Raw genomic sequence first — 14,114 nt, forward strand, 5'->3', positions numbered from 1 at the left:
GTCTTTGCACAGAAGAACAACAACACCATTCTGCATGCTGGGACATAGCAACTCCTGGGTTAAGCAGATGTTGAAAACCCGAGTCATGCAAGAACCAATCACACTCGAGAAGCACTTGTAAAACTCAACTGGGAGGCCATCAATGCCAGGGCACTTTCCGATCGTCATTGAGGAGACAGACGTAACAACTTCATATTGCGTGAGCGGCCCTGAGTCAACATGCTCCATTTGCTTCGCCGGAAGTGGGCACTCTCGGGTGACAACAGGCTCGTCGTGAGGTGACTCCTAATAAAGGGCCGCGCAATGCTCACGCATTGCTTCCTGAATGTCACCGGGATCAGTCAGAATTGAGCCGTCAGCTGACCGGAGCTTCCGAAGTCCGGATTTTCTGCCACATAGCGCTTGAGTAACACGCGGGAGCAATATGCCTCCCGGCACCAGCGCACCGCATTGCGTTGCGCAACAAATTTGCGCCAGGACTGCATTTAAGAAATATTGCACAAGTTATACGGGTCATTGCATGTATTGTCATCAAGCAGGAGAGCTACCTACATTGTCATTGGACATTGTCTACATTGTTAGTGCGACGACTGCGGCAAACGCTGTGTTGCTGTCTGGCCACTGCTACATAATACCAGTGCTAGTTATCCAACTTTGCCGGTGTGGTGGAAGCTTAACAATAAAAGTGTTCGCCTCTCACGCCACTTAGCGGTACGCAATGAAGACGCCATTGTACTTTTGAGAACTGAAATAAATGTTGATCGTGGTGGCACCCTGAAAAAAAAAAGGAACTTCACCACATACCACGCACGTAGCCAACCACCATGCCCAGTGACCGTTCTTTCCCCTGATTTGCTGAAAACAGGGGCGTGCGCTTTTCTTTTTCTTTTTTTTTTACTTGATGACAATACGCCATTTTTTGCACAAAAAATGGCGTACGCCGTTCGTTTTTCATCAAATCAACCGAAACAACGTCGCCATACAAGATGGTGGTGGTTTTGATGGAAGTGACGTTTATTATGAAGAGATGTCTGCAGCAGTCTGCTTGCTCAGAATAGTGGCAGCAGTTACATTTCCAAGGGAGGGGGTAGGTAAAGAGGAGATTGAACTAACACTTAGGAAAAAGGAAAGAGGAAGGAGAGATGATGGAAGGAAGATGGGGGTTGTCGAAATAGATACGAGGACCTGATTTGCAGGTGGATTCGCACACGCTCTTCAGAAACTCGCCAAGCCTCACATCCCACTGCCTGCCTGACGTGTCGTAACCCGTACAAACTCCTCCTCAAAGGGCAGACGTCATCTCTATTTCCTTCATGAAACATGTCTGGTAAAAGCTCTGGAAACAGAGTCTGGTATTCCCAAGACACTCTCGGTGGACGCCCTTGCAACTTCCGGTTACGTACGAAATACGCGTTCCTCCACCTCGGTGGGCGGGCAGGTGCCAGACCTCATAGGTCTGCTTCCTTCTCTTATGTCTATTGATATCAACGATTCACCTACACACTCGTTGGCAAAACTCTCAATTATACGCTGCTGCACCCACAATTTGTGTTGTAGAGCGGCATGTCGCGAACACGTTGCAGGTAGCTTGCTATAGTAAGAAGAAATCACTGCAATGTTCAAGACAGGCACTGGCTTGCTCTGGGGCCATATTTAGTTATGTATTCCCTAGTCACAAACCAATGGGCTCTGTGCACCACACTAACTCCGAACAGGCCTTATGCGTGCAGGCCCAATTACTTCTCCACTACTGGAAAGAAGATGGCATTGGTAGGAAGTAATGGTTTATCTTGTAAATTTGGCTGGCGAAGTTGAGCACAAAAGTAAACAACACCATCATCACCAGCAAATATTCCTCGCGATTTCCCAGGCTGGATTACTGGGCTGCTAACGAGTGTGTAGGTGAATAATTGATATCAATAGGCATAACAGCATGACGCAGACATATTGATCCTTGCTCACAAAACTGTCACTGCATATACCTACAAACTAGGGCATGAAGGGGTAATGCTGGCCACGAAATTGAAAACGGTGGAGACACGCAGCACAGGTCACCGTCACGCCTGGTGCACCGCCTAGAGAAGGTGGTAAAGCTTACACACACTTAAAGGTCAGATATGCCGATTTTGAAGTGCTGCAGAACTGAGCGATACTCGCGCTATGTGTTCATTACCGAACACTGAATATGTGTGCGAAATATCTTGCTCCAACTGTTCGTAGTTTTTTAGAAAACAGTTTTTTTAGTTCCCATGCCTGGCCGTCAGACCGTCGGCAAACCCTGCGCACGGGCGCACCGACGTCACTGCTCTGGGTTTATCAGTCTTTGGCTTGGCGTGGACTCTTGGCTTGGCTGCTTGGCTTCTTTCGTTTCCTCCTCTGTGCATCGTACATAAGCGAACAGCTGTTACGTTGTTGCTAAGCCGGAAACAAAGCATGTGAATGTTTTTTTGGCACAGCGTCGTTTGGAAAGTGCACTTCCTTGTTCTGACCTTGCCTTTTATGGGCTGGAGCGATGTGATTCGTGAATATGCCACGGCGAAGTTGTCGAAGATGCGACGGTGCTACGCTGTTAGAACAATTCATTGGGGCATTCAAGTGTTACCTATTATAAGCTGCCGAAAGACCAAGCAGTGCGAAGCTCTTGGCTGACAGTGGTGCCTGCTAATTTCCACTGCAAGGATTTCGTCCACGAATGTTATCATAGGTTACGCGCGACTCCAGAGGCAATTTGGAATCAAGGCACGAAATCGTCTGATGAAAATCTGAGGTGCCCGACGCATAACATTTTGAACGTGCCACGGATGATCAAGGCAAAAAACGAGAGCAAAAAAAGGTAAGTCGAGGTTCAGATATAAAAAATAGCGAGCTTAATGAATCGATTGTACAGCTGTCCTACTGCACTTACTCTGATATAACCACGATTAACAACACAATAGTACTATTGATACTCTAACTTCTGAATTACCACAGGTGCACGCTGAAGGCGGAAATGGAGCATGATCTGGCTTGCATCTGGTCATGAAGAAATTGCTGACACGTTAGTTGCAGTCCACCTCCACCAACAGGTATGACAGTGTGATGTTATAATTTGAGTATTCATCTATTTTCAACTTTTCATGTGCACTCGCATGCAGACATCTTGGCACCACTTTTAAATCTGCCCTCAAAGTTACAACCTGTGCTTTCAGGGTGGAAAACAAAGGTCGCCATTCCGATTAGCTGCTATCTCCCAGTTCAAGCACTTTTGTGTCTGGACACTGGTTCCTGTGGGTGGGGTGTTACAAGCTTCACTGTCTGATATAGAAGGTACGTTACATTAGTTCAGTTAATTTGTCTTTTGCACATTTTTGTTACTGTTAGCTGGATTACTGTTGGACATACAATCCTTTGACACACCGAAGCTGATGTCGCCTCTGATAACGTTTTAGAATTTTCAGTGTCATCAACGTCCATTGAGGAAGGTGCCTTTACTATCTGTGAATCTTTAACTGAAGAATAGCCCAGAATTCATGTTAACATTGTCTACTCTTATTAATTCACTGTCTGTTTTCTGAGAGCTAAGAAAAATGGAAACTATTTATTTGTCACAACTTCACACTGGATACTGGTGTGGTACTGGCTTGACATGTAAGCTAAAATACCTGGATTCTACAATACTTGTGTTCAACTTGGTGCATTACCGTGGGCAATGCCACATTCACTACATTTTTAGTGGGTCCGGTGCACAAATACTGTGTGCATACTGCATACATACATACTGTTCGATAGGCAAAAATACCTGAGCAGTGCTGTGTAGTCTTTTTACCCAAAGCCCATACTCTTACTGCAATGTCACAGTACGTAGAACAGCAATGTGCAGGTATGCTGCGATAGAGATTCACAACAGAAAGAAGACTGTTGAGATCTAAAGTTTAATGAGACGAGACTTTCGTGCACAAGGCTGCTCTTGTTAATGTCTAACATGAAGTTACAAAATCCCAGAATATATAAAACATGTTGTAATGTAGAGAGCGAGGGGTGGTACAGACATAAAGATAATTATATAATCATATATAATAAAATAAAAAGGGGGTACAACTCCCCCCTCAACTCAACTTGACAACTCAATAACTCGACTTATTCTCTACCTTACAACATGTCATATATTCTGGAATTTTGTAACTTGATGTTAGACATCAAGAAGTACAGCCTTCTGTGCAAAAGTATTATTTCTGTTGTGCACAATCATTGTACAGTAAATGCGACTATCCATTTCTTGTCATTAAATGCTTTTCCTTTCTTTCGTTCTTTTTTTCTGCAGTGATGAGCATCCATAAGGACACATGCCAGAAAGGGAGTCTCTTTGGGATGACAAACCCTCATCACCTCATGAGGATACAATGGTTGACGAATGGTTCTCAAGCACATCGAAACTTCCAACAAATAATTCATGAAAAAGCCAGTCAGTGCTAGCACCAGGAATTGAACGTGGACCGTCCTGCTACCAGTCAGAGATGTTACATTTCAGGCGCTCATTGACTTTTGGTGAATTACTTGTTGCCTTTGTCCCAAGGTGGAGCTCGCTACAGCTCATTTGCTATCTGTTAATGTTGTGGTGTGTGTTGCGTTTTTCTCTTTGTGTGTTCCAGACTCAGAACGGTTAATTTGGATCAGGTCAGGTACGTTTCATTTAGACATGGCAAACATAAAGTGGTGTTTCTCAACACAACTTAGCAGTGGTCTTCATGCATTACTGCTACGGCCATTAAGCGTGAATAGAAACCTGCACATTATCCATGATGTAAAACCCCAAGACTAGGGAACACGAAGGGACAGACACAAACATGTCCCTTTGTGCTCCCTAGTCTCGGGGTTTTACATATGCATCATCTTCACCAGCTCACTTGCTTGCAGCCATTTTTTCTGCACATTATGTTCACTCTACTTTTATCGTGTGCTATATAATCTTGTTCAAGTTCTGTCAAACAACCTGTAATGCTATAAAAAAATTCAGTACACTGTTTGTGTGGGTTGAATGGTAGCGCATGAATGCAGGAAGGAAACTGTCATGTTATGGCAAGTGTTTACGTATTGTACATTTAACTACTAATTTTATTGGTTAGCTTTCGCTGGCGTATCATGTCAAGCCATGTTATATTAATTTGGAACATGTTCTTCTTAGTAGCCAGAGCAGCTGATACACAGAGAGAACATACCCCCGTGTGTGTTTGTCTTTTCCACCGCAGCCCTTGGGTTTCCTCCCTGATGGCTACACATGTCAGGGATAGGTTTCAGAACCGGTAGTTCCCGCCAAGTGTGAATTGCTTTTCAGGGGATCATCACGCTGGCAGATGAAACATATGGTTTAAATTATTTGCAGGACAGGAACTGCGCAGCTTCACACAAATACTACTACTACGACGTTAGAGTGGTTTCAAATCTAGCTTTTTTGTGTTCCTGACATTATCGCACAAGATGTAGTATCCACTATGATCCTTTATGTGGGGGGTATGTACAGTGCAATCAACAGATGCTATTTACAAATCTGTGTTTTCTGTTTTGAAATGGGGTAGTTTGTATCTGAGAGCCATAGTGAAACACAGGCCCTCGAGAAACATGGCAACACATTGCAGGGACTCTGGATGCTGCCTAAATTTCCAGAACACACAGCTCAAGGCAGCGGTTAAATAATAAGTGGTTAGAGAAATCCAAGATAGTTGCATCCGTAAGCAGTCCGCTGTTGGATTTGCTTCTGTCAGAGATACGTTATCTCAAAGGGAACGCACGGACACACTCAGAATGATACTAGGACTGCCTGTGAAATAGAATGAGGAGAGGGGAAGATATATAACTCTTTTTCTTGTCTGTTATTCTATTGGTTAAATTGTCATTTTCTTAGCAGCATATGTGTGTATATTCCAGAGTCTGCTAATAAATATATCAGTTTAGAGCTAGCAGTCGCATTGTAGATGTCTCATCCTGTCCTTGGTCGCTTGTGATTCACTATGGCCATGCTTGCTATTGCAAAAACAGAAAACAAAAAAAAAAGACAACAGAAAAACACGAAAAGAGCGACCTAAAAAGCTGCCTTTTCTAGTGCTCACATGGAGGCAATGCAATGAGGTAACATGTTCCATTCATGAACTGTGCATAGTAGTACATATCACAACGGCAACCGATTATTCAGATTTTTCTTGAAGTACTTTTTTTTGCTTTGTTTGCACAGTCTATTATTGGAGCTTTATGTGATTTCCCTCTTCAGATACTTTAAGATTGCTGATGCTGTGCAGTTTGTTAATTTTGAAACTGTACTGTGCTGAGGTACACAAACAGAATTGCCATATCTGCATTTGAGCACATAGGAATAATTTGTAAGTACTTTACTTGTTGACATTAATATTTGCACCAGGTCACAACATTGTTGATTTATGGAAAATGTAAATAAATATATTTATTTGCTTGCCAAACAATGCACAAATGTCTTCTTTTCTAGTGAGATATTCTCTGTTCACCAGACATAAATGTGGAAAAGTTAAAGGGGCACAATGATGGTAGAGTCTAGCGTTGCTTTTTGCCACTTCTCATATATGCACTGTTATTCGTGTGCACATGTAGGAATAGGAAGGTAGAGGATGCGCATAAAAAATTTCGTATGCAGCCACACATATGGTTCAGAAGATTAATTAGATGATGTCCAAGCATATATAATCGTGCTTCATGTGCAATGGGTATGCTAACGGATTGCTTCCATGAAGCCTTTTTATTTATTTTTGATAAATTCTTTTTATAAATGTTATTTTTTATTTTATATAAATTTCACATTACATATTGTATACTTATATTTTTGTAAATTTTATAAACTAAAAACTCAAGTTACACGGCCCCTGTAAGAGTGCCCTTTGCAAATGGTTTGGTAACGTGTCTCGAACTGTAAAGGTAAGAGGCAATCGAGAATGCTGCAGACAAGGTTGCAACTTACATCACGTCCTACATACAAAGTGATTTGTACAATAATTCCTGAGCACGGAATTAATCCCGAGGCTGGCCAGTGATGTCACCCAGGACGACAAGTCACATAATTGCCTTTAACACTTTTACACCCCATGGGCTGAGTTGTGAATTGAAAGAGCACTCTACAGAAGGATAAGGTGCACCTGATTCCTAGGATCTATGCTATGCCCTAACTCTTCAGACACCACATTTCTAAGTGGCAATATGTGCTCTGGTACTTCTTTTGTGTCTGCATAGTGTGCAACCACATGGCTACTGGAGCTTTCGTGAGCATGTTTTTGTGCGACGGTGTTCATTACAGACAATATCCAGATGTTAGACATAAAATGCAGTAGTTTGTAGCGTGCCACATAACGCAGCGTGACATGGGAGTGTGTGATTCAAAGAAAGCTTCTGGAAAACGCACAGAATCCCACAAAAAGTTTAAAATGTGATTTGTATTTCGTTTTACGTCTTCCGTCGTTACATACCATCGTCGACGCTGTTGCACATTGATAAATCGTACGCAAAACTTGTTCCATAGCAGTATGCGGTTTCTCAAATACATAGCACAATTTTCCTGCAGTAATAAAACGCTGTCGGCATTTTCTTGCTGACACGGCTGTCGAAACGTCAGTCTCTACAATGGGCAAGTGCTGTAAAGGGGCTAACGCAGACGCGACTTGATACAAATTGTACGTGCTCACAAAACACAAACGACGAATTCCAGTCACAACATCGCACAGAGGTTGGTTCGCGAATGAGTTCGCAGCTGCTGCACTGTTTACTTATCGCGGAACGGTGGAACCCTGCTGTCCGCCATCTTCAAGCACAGATACGTGAAGCCGCGAGAAGCCGTAGCTGAAATCCACTGACAAGTACGAAGGCGCGTACACGTCACAATGCCCGTTCGGGTGTATCTACGTCATAAAAATGGCTGCGCCCATGTGTGTTTCGGAATGAATTACCTATTTTTTTGACATGGTACTGTACCGAACTGAGAGAATGAAGGTGTATTTTGGGGAGAGCTGGATGTGGGCTTTCAGAATATAACAACCGTTTCGACTATTTGGGATATCGGCATAGCTGACCTTTAAGCTGCTTCAGTCCAAGCAAGCAACAATACTTCAGTTAAAACAGCGGACTTTTATGCCAACAAAGCTATTGCCAGCGCGCGAAAGGCGGCAGATACCTCAACATGCTTTTACTTTTCTCTTTTCTTCTTAGCTGTGTGCGACCTCCGAACGGAGAATATTCAACCCCTCAAGGACAAGGCAGAAGATCCTCTGTTCTTTGCGCAGGCCACAAATGATTCCAATTATGCGTATTTCCGCAGAAGGTTTCCCTTGCGTCAAGTCACCTTAAGACGTGCATGCTTTGCCGTAAAATTTCGTGGTATCTGGAAGCTAGCTTTTGGTCATGTACTCTGCTGTGTACCTGTATCAATACCAGATGCTGGTGATATTCTGAGAGTTCTCGAGGTTCTTTAATGATGGATCTTCACCGACGCCGACAAAAGTAAACAAAGGCTCGCTGCGCTGTACACGACGACATGTCATTTTCTGTCTGCTGCGTATTCTATTCGCTACCGATTCGGCACGTAAAACGATATGGACGTCTGCATACTGCTCATATGCACACTCCACAGGCGCCAGCGTAATTAATTTCGTGTTGATGGGGCTCGCGAATGACATTCACCAGCCGGATAGCTTGCTTTGAATGCGCTGCATCATAATTCATTTCATCGACGTCTTCTGTTTGTTGCCCACCGGTGTCTGTCGACTCCAGTTTGAAACACCGCTCATTCAGTCTTCAACGTCTCAGTACACAACCACTGCGTACTCTTCGTTGGGGAACGAGCACCACCACGCCAAACAGATGCGCACTGCGCTGCCTTCCCAAGCAAGCATACAAGGAGGCCGGTGGCGTCCGCACAGCGGTACACACTGTCTACCTCCACCAGTCAGCTGCGTCGTTTTCTCCCTTGCGCTCTGCTCTTTATCAGATCTAAGTACGCCCCCTGCGTGGGCCCTGTCTTTGAATGCGCGGCCGACAAAAGGATCATCGTGGCAATGCCGTTTGTTGTGCTGTCGCGAGAAGATTTTTAAAAAATCTAGTTTGTTATCTCCTATTCTATAGCCTTTCTACATTCGTATCCATGAGGCGCTGACATTGCTTCTTCCACAGTTCTTGATTCTAGCACGAAATCGCTTATTTTTACTGCAAAGCACGAATGACTTTGCTTGAGTTTTGTGGCTAGCTGCTCGGAACGCCTGCCCAGCACTGACTCCGGACCACTTTGAGGCGACTGACGACGTCAACAGCTGGAGAGCACTCGTCTGCAGTCGCTGGCGCAACCCCCGAAGATTCCACTGGCGCTTTCGTTCGGTTTTTGCCCATCTTCGTCAAAGAAAACGCCACAGCTGACGAAGAAATTGTCGTTTTCTCTGTCCCACAAGTTGTACCCTTTTACGCCCTCGGGGTACCCGGCGAACATACTGTCTTTGGGTCCAGTTTGGACGATCGACGCTGCTTCTTTATAGCCCAGGAATCTGCATCCAGATGCCCTTATGTGGCCGCTACGGGATTCTTTGCCAAACCACAGATGGTCTGGCACCTGCCTGCCCACCGAGCTGGAGGAACACGTTTTTCGTACATAACCGGAAGTTACAAGAGCGTCCGCTCGGAGTGTTTTGGGAATACCAGACTCTGTTTACAGAGCTTTTACGAGACATGTTTCATGAAGGATATAGAGATGACGTCTGCCTTTTGAAGATGAGTTTGTGCGGGTTACGTCCGTCAGGCAGGCAGGGGAATGTGAGGCTTGGGGAGTTTCTGAAGAGCGCGGGCGTAACCAGGTCCAGAGCTGATCCCCGTATGAACTTCGAAAATCCCCATCTTCCTTCCATCCCCCCTCCTTCCTCTTTCTTAACTGTTAGCTTAACCTCTTCGTCCCCTACCCCCTCCCTTGGAAATGTAACTGCCGCCACTATTCTGAGCAGGTAGGCTGCTGCAGACTTATTTTCCTAATAAACGTGACTACCACCACCTGCACCACCATCCCGTATAGCAACGTTCACTCCGTTGATTTGATGAAAAACGGACGGCATACGCCACTTTTGTGGCGCAAAAATGGCGTATTGCCATCAAGTAAGAAAAAAAGCGTACGCTCCCGTTTTCAGCGAATCAGGGGAAACAACGATGTCACTGGGGATCATGGTTGGCTACGTGCGTGCTATGTGGTGAAGTTTATTTTTTCAGGGTGCACCACGATCAACATTTATTTCATTTCTCAAAAGTGGAACGGCGTCTTCATTGCGTACCGTTAAGTGGCGTGAAAGGCGAACACTTTTATTGTTAAAGTGCAGCTCCGCTGCTGTTCCGAAAGTATGAAGACGTTGTGATATTCAGAACTGTGGTCCCAACTTCATTCATAAACGCACATTGCTTTCCAAATTTCCATACTCCTTCGTGAGAAATTTCAGAAAAACTACCGGGCGGCGGTTCCACTTGTGACGTCATACTTGGAACTGCGCGGATTGGATAGCCACACTTAGCCAGCTCTGCCTGGCAACCAGTTTGTGTTTACACTCCGTCATGGCCGCTGTATCGTGCTGAAATAGCTGTCACGAGCTATCGGGGACCACCGCACCGTTTTATCATGTTTCTTATAAGGAATACTTCGTCTTCGAGCACGTTCTCGTTCTCAATAGCTTTGGTTGTGCTTTCTGCACGCGCAGCAAGTCCGCGCATAGTGCGCTGCCAAAGCTATTGAGAATGCGTAAGTGTACGTTACACGTCAGGTGTTAGGTCTTGTTGGTAGCATGAAGCACAGTGCGGGCACAGAATGTCCGCTCACGATGGCCGTCGTTGCACAACGAGGCCATCCTGTAAGGCTTGTTAAAGAAGACCGGCAAAACTATCTTTGAGGCTATTAACGACAGCAATTATCACGGAACACACCCAAAACATTCACCTTCGCCCATAGATCTCCGCCATCGCATCGACGATTTGGCGTTAGCCAAGCCACGAGCGCGGCTAAGCCAGGACGAAGCCGGGATTGGTCAGGGTTTGCCGACCACAGGACCGCCGTGCTAGGGAAATTTAAAAAAATGGTTTCTTAAAAACTACAAAGAAATGGGTGAAAATTTTTCACATGTATGCTCCCTGTGCGGAAACGAACGCACAGCCCAGGCATGGCTCCAATCTGTCGCAGTCGAAAATCGGCGGAGCAGAGCTTTAAGCTTCCACCACACCGGCAAAGTTGGATAACTAGCACTGATAATATGTAGCAGTGGACAGCCTGCAACACAGCGTTTGCGGCAGTCGTCGCACTAACAATCCAAACCATTCATGATGATAATCACTTCCACGATGATGCCAATACATATATAATCACTTGCTTGCTTTTCGCTCTGGCTCCAGATTTTGGCGCCTGAACGTGTCTTTGCTCAACGACCCCGAAATTAAAAACGACGTAAAAAATTGGCTTGCGGATGTTTGTTCCGCGCCCGATTTCGGGCCTAGTCACTGGGAGGCTCTAAAGCTGGATGCAGCACACCGTTTTCGGCATTGGGGCAGACAGCGCGCGCGTGAACACCGGCAGTGTAGAGATGCACTCAGGCAGGTGTTAGCTGTGCTTCGCCACCCTGACTCACGCAGTCCTGAATCTGCGTCCGATATTGAGGGCGTGCGGAGGCGCCTAGCCTCTCTGCGAATGCAGTCCTGGCGCAAATTTGTTGCGCAACGCAATGTGGTGCGCTGGTGCCGGGAGTCATATTGCTCCCGTGTGTTACTCAAGCGCTATGTGGCAGAAAATCCGGACTTCCGAATTACTGAGCTCCGGTCAGCTGACGGCTCAGTTCTGACTGATCCCGGTGACATTCAGGAGCGTGAGCATTGCGCGGCCCTTTATCAGGGGTCACCTCACGACGAGCCTATTGTCAGCCGAGAGTGCCCGCTGCCGGCGAAACAAATGGAGCATGTTGACTCAGGGCCGCTCACGCAATATGAAGTTTTTACGTCTGTCTCCTCAATGACGAGCGGAAAGTGCCCTGGCATTGATGGCCTCCCAGTTGAGTTTTACAAGCGCTTCTGGAGTGTGATTGGTTCTTGCATGACTCGGGTTTTTAACATCTGCTTAACCCAGGAGTTGCTATGTCCCAACATGCAGAATGGTGTTGTTGTTCTTCTGTGCAAAGACAAATCTCGAAAACTGGACCCAGATGCTTATCGTCCGATTACTTTACTGACGAGTGATTATAAGATCTTAACTAAAACTCTTCTATTGCGCGTTTCACCTCTGTTGGAGAAGATGTTACGTCCTTGCCAAGCATGTTCCGTCCCCGGCAGGTCCTCAGACCTTCATAGAATCGCTCTTCGTGATGCCATCCACTGGATTAACAGTGGTCATGCCCCCGCTGTGCTGGCGTCATTCGATCAGTCCAAGGCATTCGATCGCGTGCGACACGCATACCTGTTCTCTCGACTGAGGGCATATGGGTTCGCCGTGGCTTGGGTCAGGTATGTGGAAACGTTGTATAGGGGCGCTAGAAGCGTTGTCCCTGTCGCTGACGGGCTGTCTTCCTCCTTTGATGTAACTTGTGGGGTTCGTCAAGGATGTCCCCTCTCACCCGCCTTGTACGCCATTGCCATCAACCCTCTACTCGAGAGACTGTGCTCGCTTCCAGTTACATTGCCACTGCCCAATGGATGCCCCCCACCTGTTTTTGCGTTCGCGGACGACATCTCTGTGATCGTTTCTCGCGAGTGTTCCCAAGGGCCCGTTTTGAAGGCGTTTGAGGATTACGGAGCCGTTTCAGGTGCAAGACTGAATAGATCAAAAAGTGCAGCACTGTTTTTGAACCTCCAGCCTTCCTGCGGGGCTCCTTTCTGTGTTCCAGTGAGGCCAGAAGTCAAAATTCTTGGCGTGACTTTTGATTGCACTGGCATATCTACCGTAAATTGGCCACGAGTGTTTAATCGTTGCAGAGCAGTCCTGCGGCAGCTTAAGTTTGTTGATTTGCCCATCACTTTTTCGCTCATCTGCTAGTGGCCTGGTACTACAGTCGCTTGTGGTTTTTAGGAGTCGTTGCCACACCGCCAGCACGAATTCGTACTGCCATCACTAAGCACGCGTTCCGTTTCCTCTGGGGCGGTTCGGTGGAGTGGGTCACGAGGTCCCGCTTGCACCGTACACGTGACCGGGGCGGCTTAGCCTTGCCGGTGGTGCTCGACAAGTGCCCTGCACTTCAGTCGCGCGTTGATTTCGAGGCATTGCACACTCCCGAACACCCAGCGTGCGCATGAGTTCTGTACTCTCTGGGATATGCTACCAGGTGGTTCGCTGAGAGCCCTAGGTTTCGATAATGCAGTGGAACTGGAATGGACAGATACGAATGGAACAGATGAACGAATGAATGAATGAATGAAACAGATTCCAATGACGCAGTCTGTCAAAAGCTTTTGCCTGGTCGAACGAGGCTAACACCGTTGTTAACCATTGGGTGGGGTCAAGGACGGCCACCCTACGGAGGATGGATGACCTGCCGAGAACCGAACAGGTCTAGAATTCTAGTCAAAAGTTGTTGTATTGTTGACTCTATGAGACGATCCTCGGTAAAAGAGCAAACATCTAAGAAAAGATCTTCCTGCAACAGAACTGCAAGCAGTACTCCACCGACGACAAAGGCGTGTATTGTCATCAAGCAATACCTATCGAGGTAGGCTCCTTTACACTAGACGCGCACTATGCTGAAATGCCGGATAACAACGCTCCTAACGGAGATTGCTGTTTGTACAGGCCATACCATGCGAACAATCCATGATATACGTGAGAGCCACGACGGAGGACAGTACAAGTCTAGCAAACTGGCTAGAACAGAATATGCCACTCACCCTGATAAAAGTGGAAGATGCGAGTGGAGCAAAGCCAGCGACGGGAGCGCTCGACTGGGCCGAGCACTGCGTGCTCCCTGGTGATCAGCTCCCGCAGTCCAGTACGAACTGCCTGAAACAGACCTAAACTCCCGCAGTCGGGGCCACCGAAGACTAACCGGGACCGGCGTATCCAAATTTGGGAATTGAATTCCCCAATCAAACATGCCTAACGTTACCGACCCCTTGCTGCAACCGGCAACGGTTCC

Source organism: Ornithodoros turicata, chromosome 7 (assembly GCF_037126465.1).
Source record: "Ornithodoros turicata isolate Travis chromosome 7, ASM3712646v1, whole genome shotgun sequence".
Lineage (NCBI taxonomy): Eukaryota > Metazoa > Arthropoda > Arachnida > Ixodida > Argasidae > Ornithodoros > Ornithodoros turicata.